Below are 7,574 nucleotides of genomic sequence, written 5' to 3' on the forward strand. Positions count from 1 at the left end.
ATCAGTTGGGACTGAACCAGTTTATATTAATTGCACTGACAAGGGGCAGGATTGCTTTCTAATTACTAATAGATTTCAGCTGGTGTATTGGTTTTCCATGCCCTTTTGCACCTCCCTTTTTTCATGTGTTGAATACTTTTTCCCTGTGTCATTACACACAACTTAATTTATGGACATCTATGGTTTGATTTCTTTGCATGTGTGGATTGCATGGGTTGTTGCCGACAATTGGTGAAAATGTAATTACAATAGCCCCATTACAAATATATTTACTGAGAAAAATTTTGATGTGTTCAAAACTTATTTTACCCGCTGTATATGGTAGACATACCATTCAGATCCTCTTTTTTAAATAATGAATAAAATACTTTACATTATGTACTGCTCTGAAAGCGCTGTCATACTTTCTGAAAGAAAACTGGTGACCAGGCCCAACCTTTTGCATACAGGTCAGTCATATTTTCCCTACATACAGGTATGTGGAAATAATTCTTTACATCCCACCTAGGTAAGAATCACTATCTGTGGTAAATTGAGACTCACACAGGGAAAGTACAGTGCATTTAATATCAATACAAAACAAGCTGACCTGGTTCACATAGGGCATACAAATGCGAAGGATATAAAATGCCAGCAAAGTAATAAATACAAGCATATAAAATGCCAGCAAAGTAAATAAATACAAGCATATAAAATGCCAGCAAAGTAAATAAATACAAGCATATAAAATGCCAGCAAAGTAAATAAATACAAGCATATAAAATGCCAGCAAAGTAAATAAATACAAACATTTATACAGGTTTGTAAAACAAAAACAAATGACTAAAGGCAATAGAGGAACTTAAGCTATTTATTACATTCTGCTTGCATAGGATGAAAAAGTATCAGAATTTTGTCTCTTAAAAAAAAAAAAACTTGTAAAAATATTTTTTGTTCATTTATATAAATGTGTATAAATATAGGGATTGGTTACTGTATATGGTCTAGAACTCTACACAATTTAAGCAACTTTCTGTACAAATATTTCATGTGCGTTTAGTATAATTTGTAGAAGAAACAATCTCTCAAAGTACCTAAAGAACAATTATTTTAGTTGATCACAAACCAGACTTTATACACTAGTAGGCGTATATAATACCACAAAGGGCCTGATTCAGACCCGATCGCTAGATGCGTACACTCGCACTGAGCGAATGCAAATTTTCCAAATTGACGTCATGGGATGCGATCGCGCCAAGGCATAAGCACACCCACTTTGGCTGTGCGAGCGATCGCTCTGTGTATGCAGACACCCCTTACCGTATGTAGAGACGCCCACTGGCACACGTCATCTCCAGGAAGTGTACAAAAACATTGGTACATTGAGGACCATCGGATGTGAACGCAGTGCTTGTGGTAGCCTTATCCTACCTACATTTCAGTGTAAAAAAAAGCCAAGTGACGTGTAATATGATGCTGCCTGTTAATTATGCACGCCTCTGAAACGGCGTTGAAACACTCAGACACGCTTGCATTCGCATTGCCAACCCCCCCGTTTTTACTGGACTGCCCCTGTTGCCACCCACAAACGGCCTCTCCTGTCGCTCATTACACTGGGCTGTCTTTGCAGGGCGAGAGAGCGGTATGCGATCGCAGTGAGTAGTTTGCGCACACGCAAAACAAAGCATGCGCAGAACATCAAGCTACTTGCGAGCGCACGCATATAGCGAACGGGTCTGAATCAGGCCCTAAGTTCACATAGTGCTATGTCAACAAATCTGCTGGAACCCACAGCAACCAAATTCTTTAATTTTTCTTTAAACAGCAATAGACTAATGACCGTTAGAATCGGACTGGTTATTATGGGTTGTGACACATGGTGCACAATACGCAACGTATTGGGGATAATTATACAGTATTCATGGCTTCAATTAATTTCGGTGGAAGGTAAGAGTGATGGGCTCAGTTTTAAAAATGGTTCTGCAAAATTTCACACAATGCGCTGGTTATATTTAAAATAAAGATAAAATGTTTCCTGTTATTCCCCAACCAGACCACACAGCTGAATTAATTGGACTTTCTTGTTCCAGCAGCATTTACAGACAGTACATTCTGCAGAATGTGAATCTACATCTGCAAGGACGAGAGTTTGCAAAGTAGAAAGTGAAGGTTGTAACACGGGAACTACCATGAAACGTCCTGTTCTGCCACAAAACAAGTTACATGCAATGTAATAGCCATTTTGTGTCTTTGAAATGTGAGTGTATCTAGCATAATAAAGGCAATGTATAAAAGCAATAGGCACCAATGCTATACTCAATTGTTTATTTAGACAATGGGGCAGATGTATGAAGCTCTGGGAAATGATAAAGTGGAGAGAGATGAACGATCAACCAATCAGCTCCCAACTGTCATTTTTCAAACACAGCCTGTAACATGATAGTTAGGAGCTGAGTGGTTGGTCGATTATCACTCTCCACTTCATCACTTTCCAGAGCTTAGTACATCTGCTCCTCTATGCCTTGTGTGTTCGTGTATTTCTGCACAAACTTGCTAATATAGATCCCTGATATCTCGCTCTATATATATCTATCTCAAGAGCTCTCATTGTGCAAATGTATTCAACTAGTACATAGAATCAATAGTATGGTACAGATTATTTTTCCACATAGTCCCCATACTTGTCTAAGCATTTCTTCCAACAGTAAACCAAGACATCTATCCCAGCATAGAAGAAATCAAGTGTCAAGCGCCTGAAGCCAGGACATGACTGCTTGCTGAACTGCACCATCTAGTGCGAATCGCCTTCCACCCAGGTGCTATAGTCCAAAGAGATGGAAATCACTTGGTGCCAGGTCAGGGAACAGTGTGATGGAATCAGACCTTCAATGCGGCACACACTCATCTGTGGTGGACTGCTTGACCGGCCGGCCGCTGCTCATCTTGAACGTCTATCCTGAAGTAATTAAAGGCAGTGCACCAAACCCAAACCTGTTTCCATGACTTGATGTCATCACCAGACACATCGACAAGTTGACAATGATTTTCAGCTGCTGATGTGCCCTTTAGACACAACAATCTGATCACACTATGCACCTCAGTGTATGACCGTGCTTCCGCCAGCTGAAGGCGGGAAATTAGAATGAAATAGAGAAAATCACACACGTGAGAGGTCTTGTCACCTTACTTCTTGAACCACCCTTGTATGTATATAAAATTCATTTGTGTGTTAATAGTTACAGGATATATAGAAATGTATTCTATCATTTTTGTACTTCTGTAAATACTTTTCTCATAGTCAAATGGGGGACACTGAAACAATGGGGTACAGAGGAGCTGGTAGAAGTTGGGGTACAGTAAGGATCTATGTAGCCAATCTGGAGCCAGAAGCATTGTATGTACATGTTCCCACTTTATACTTTTTAATACCTTGAATAACATTGGCATTGCAGGAAATAGATCAACCAGATGCATTTTCCACAGAACTCACATGTCATCTATCAAATAGGTCTTTGGGTCTCCAGCCCTTGAAGTTTGACCAATTTTTCCTTACTCAAATAAACATTGTGTAAACTGCTGGTACAAATGCACAATTTTCGTCCCCTGAGCACTCTTGGTTCCTCCCTGATGATTAATGTATATACTCCTGCTGCAGGTGTATTATGATCAGTTTTCTTCTGAACAGGCTCAGAGGAAATTACTCTTGTGTTCAAGACGGTTACAAATTAAAAATAGACAACCTCTGCAGGGATTGTCTGACCTCATCCAACAGGAGAGAAGCATTGGGCAAGTTCTGATGAGAAAACCACACCTCCTAGCACCTGAGCCTCCTGAAACCCCAACACAACCTAGAATGAATGCTCTTGTAAGCAGGGCCTTCTCCCCTACTGAGGACTATATGTACTTATGTAAAACGAGAATTATGTAATTCACCTGTAATATTGTGAACTGGTCTATTACTGTTCTTTCTGCTCACTATAGTACTATGTAATTCTGCTGTATGTTGCATCCACTATATACAGTCCTGTGTGTTTATTTTTTTTTTATAAATAAATAAATACTTTAAGAAGATTTTGGTTCTTACCTGATAAATTTGTTTCACTGAGATCTTGGGGGACACTGAAGAAACCATGGTGTATAGCTGGGGCTGGTGGAGTCTGGGCACTAAAGAGTTAACTTTTGGGACAGCTCAGCATCCTCCTCCCCTATACCCCTCCCCTGCCCAGGGCAGGCAATTTATTAACTAAAGTCCAAAGGGCAGAGAGGATAGAGGAGGAAAATAAAACAAAGCACACTAACAGGCACACAAAGGAGGACTAGCGAAATTGGAGTGCCATAACTTAAAACACATCCCCTAAGCTAACCCGGGAGCACATGGGAGAGCGTCCCCCATGACCTCAGAGAAACAGATCTATCAGCTCTTTCAAGCCATGAGGAACACTGGGGAAACCCTTGGGATGTCATAAAGCTCTCCACTAAGGGAGGGAGCACTCCTGAGCTGAGCGCAGAACTCTATGCCCAAAACTACCATTCCTGGAGGCGATTGTATCAAACGGATAGAATTTCATGAAGGTGTGGGTAGAGGACCAAATGGCTGCCCTGCACAGCTGCTTTGCTGTAGCATAACGCCAAGCTGCCCAGAAGGTCCCCACCAACCGGGTTCGAGTGGGCGTTCACAGAGTCCTGAACTGGGAGGCCAATGAAAGAGTAAACCTGACAAATGACCTCCTTGATCCAACGTGCGATTGTCTGTTTGGAGGCAGGTCACGGAATAAAGTACAGGAGTCTGTGCAAAGAAACTCCTGAGAGCTTGCCATGTAGATGAGTAGAGCATGTACTACGTCCAAAGAACATAATGACAAGTTAGCATCCCCCCTCATCTTCAGCATAAAACAATGGCACCATATTCTCCTTCATTAATATGAAAATGAAACAGAACCTTCCGAAGGAAAGCTTGAGTAGTCCTCAGGACAAGCCGGTCCATGTGAAAAACCAGGAATGGAGATCTGTGAGATAAAGCACTCAACTCCAAGACCTGACAGGCAGAAGCTATAGCCAAAAGGAAGACAGTCTTCCACGTGAGCCATTTGATGTCAGAGTCTAAATGCTCAAAGGGAGGTTGTTGTAGAGCCCTAAGGACCAAGACCAAATCCCAGGGCACAAGCTGTGGAACAATTGGGGGTTGGATGTGAAAAATCCCCTGCGGAAAGGTCTGTACAGCTGGCAGGACTGCTATGTGTCGCCGAAAACAGAGACGAAACCTGAACCTCCAGAGAAAGTGAATGAAGGCTCATATCCAAACCTGCCTGAAAGAAGGAAAGATTCCTGGAGACACCTCCGGTATATGTTTCTGAAGAGCACACCAGGAAAAATAAGCTTTCCACATTCTGTGGTATGTCTTAGCTGAAACTGGCTTCCTGGAACATACGATTGTCCGTACTACAGCATCTGAGAAACCACAGGCTTTCAGGTGGGCTGTCTCAACAGCCATCTTGTCAAAGCCAGGTGGGGAAGACCCTGGTGCAGAAACGGTCCTTGGGAGAAAAGATTCAGACGGAGAAGCAAGCGCCAACAAAGTGCAGCAGACACACTCTTGAGATCGGCATACAACACCCTGCAAAGCCAATCGGTTGTCACCAGGATGGCCATTCCACCTTCTTGCTTCAGTTTCAAGATGACTCTTGGTAGAAGGAACATAGGAGGAAACAGATACAGAAGACAGAAGGTCCAAGGAACTGACAATGCTTCCGCTAGAAAAGTCCTGGGGGAGTTCTGGAGCCATAATGAAATAGTTTGTGGTTCTGACTGGATGCCATCAGAACTATCGATAGATGGCCCCAATGGTCCACTATCTGTTGAATGAAATCTGCATGGAAAAAAACATTCTCTCAGGATGAACTACCCAATGGCTTAGGTAGTCTGCCTCTCAGTCGTCGACGACTGGAATATAGAGTGCCGACAGAGCTGGAAGGAACTGATCTGCCCATTGAAGGATCCTGCATACTTTGCGCGTTGCCTGGTCACTCTTCATACCGCCTAGATGATTTATGTAGGAGACTGCCAGGACTTTGTCCAAGCAAACATTGACTGTGTTTTGCTTGGCACTAAGCATTGTATATTGTTGTAAGTTTCAGGATGTTGATATTCCTCCTTGAAGTCCAATGGCCCTAGAAGGTTGTTGCCAGAGTGACCTCACCCCAACCCCGGGGGCTGGATTTATGAAGGTGAGATGTTCCTACAGGACATCCGCCAAATGTGTTGCAAGGAGAAGATCATTCAGTTAAGGCATTATCCGGATCCCCCGAAGTTGCAGGATGGCTGCCATCACAGACATTACCTTGATGAACACCCAAGGTGCCATTGACAACTCAAACCAAAGGGCAAAGCCCGATAAAGGAAGTGATCCGGGAGGACTGCAAAGTGCAGGAAATGCTGGTGTCCCTTCAAAATTAGAATATGTAAGTAAAAGTCCTTTACATCTAAGGACACTAGAAAATACCTGGGTTCCAAAGCATACGTAATGGACCTGAGGGACTCCAACTTGGACCTGGGAAGCCAGAGATGAACATTCAAAGATTTTAGGTTCAGAATTGAAAACACAGCTCAGGTCTGCCTAGCCTTGGTCTTTCCACCATGGGTGAAAGAACCCTGTCCCAGGATGGAAGGTTTGAACTAAGGTCTTCTGTGAGCATGAAAGGACCCAAGTGGGTGCTGTTTAGGGGTCGTGGATGACAAGAACGTAGACACACAGGCTGCTGGTGTACTAGGAGCTGAAAGAAAAAAAAAAACCCCTGCCTGCTCTGTGCAAGGGGCGTGGTATAGGGGAGGAGGAGCCTGGGCGACCCCAAAAGTTAACTTTTCAGTGCCCAGACTTCTCTAGCACCAGCTATACTCCATGGTTTCTCCAGTATCCCCCATGGCTGAAAAAGAACACGCTATACATTTAATTATATATAGAAAATACAAGAATGCCCATGGCTGCGCAAACGAAAAGCGCCTTGCTCATATGGGTAGTTAGAAAAAACTGCTGGCTTTCTGGCTGGGGGATATAGAGAGGGAGGAGCTTCATTCATTGGACTGCTGACTTTCTTGCTAGGGGTTATAGAGAGGGAGGAGCTTTATTCATTGGACTGCTGACTTCCTGGCTGGGGGATATAGGTAGGGAGGAGCTTCATTCATTGAACTTTATCCTATTTTTTTGTTTCTTAAGGTGCCCCAGCTCTACCAGCACTTATACCTAATTGTTCCAATGTAACCTAATGGTTATGTGAGAAATAGGTATACCTACTCAGGGTCATTGTAAGACATGATGGGGCTTGTGGAAGTTCTTTGCATTGGCCCCCTCTCCACAAAATTATGCTGGCGACGACTGGGCAGAAGATAGCAGAGACTTTCCTATCTTCTGTGCGTGCGCCATATTGCCAGCGATTTCTTCAGAATTATGGCACCCCTGCTATATTTTCAAAGAAATTGCTGGTAATTTAACCAGAAGGAACTTGTTCATAGGTACAGGTTGGGTAGCACTGACCCCCCTTGACTCCTATTATAAATACACCACTGTTGGTACAGCATGTCACACAACCCTTAGCAGTATG

The sequence above is a fragment of the Taudactylus pleione genome, unplaced genomic scaffold (genome assembly GCF_031769625.1).
Source record: "Taudactylus pleione unplaced genomic scaffold, aTauple2 ptg000683l, whole genome shotgun sequence".
In the NCBI taxonomy this organism is placed as follows: domain Eukaryota; kingdom Metazoa; phylum Chordata; class Amphibia; order Anura; family Myobatrachidae; genus Taudactylus; species Taudactylus pleione.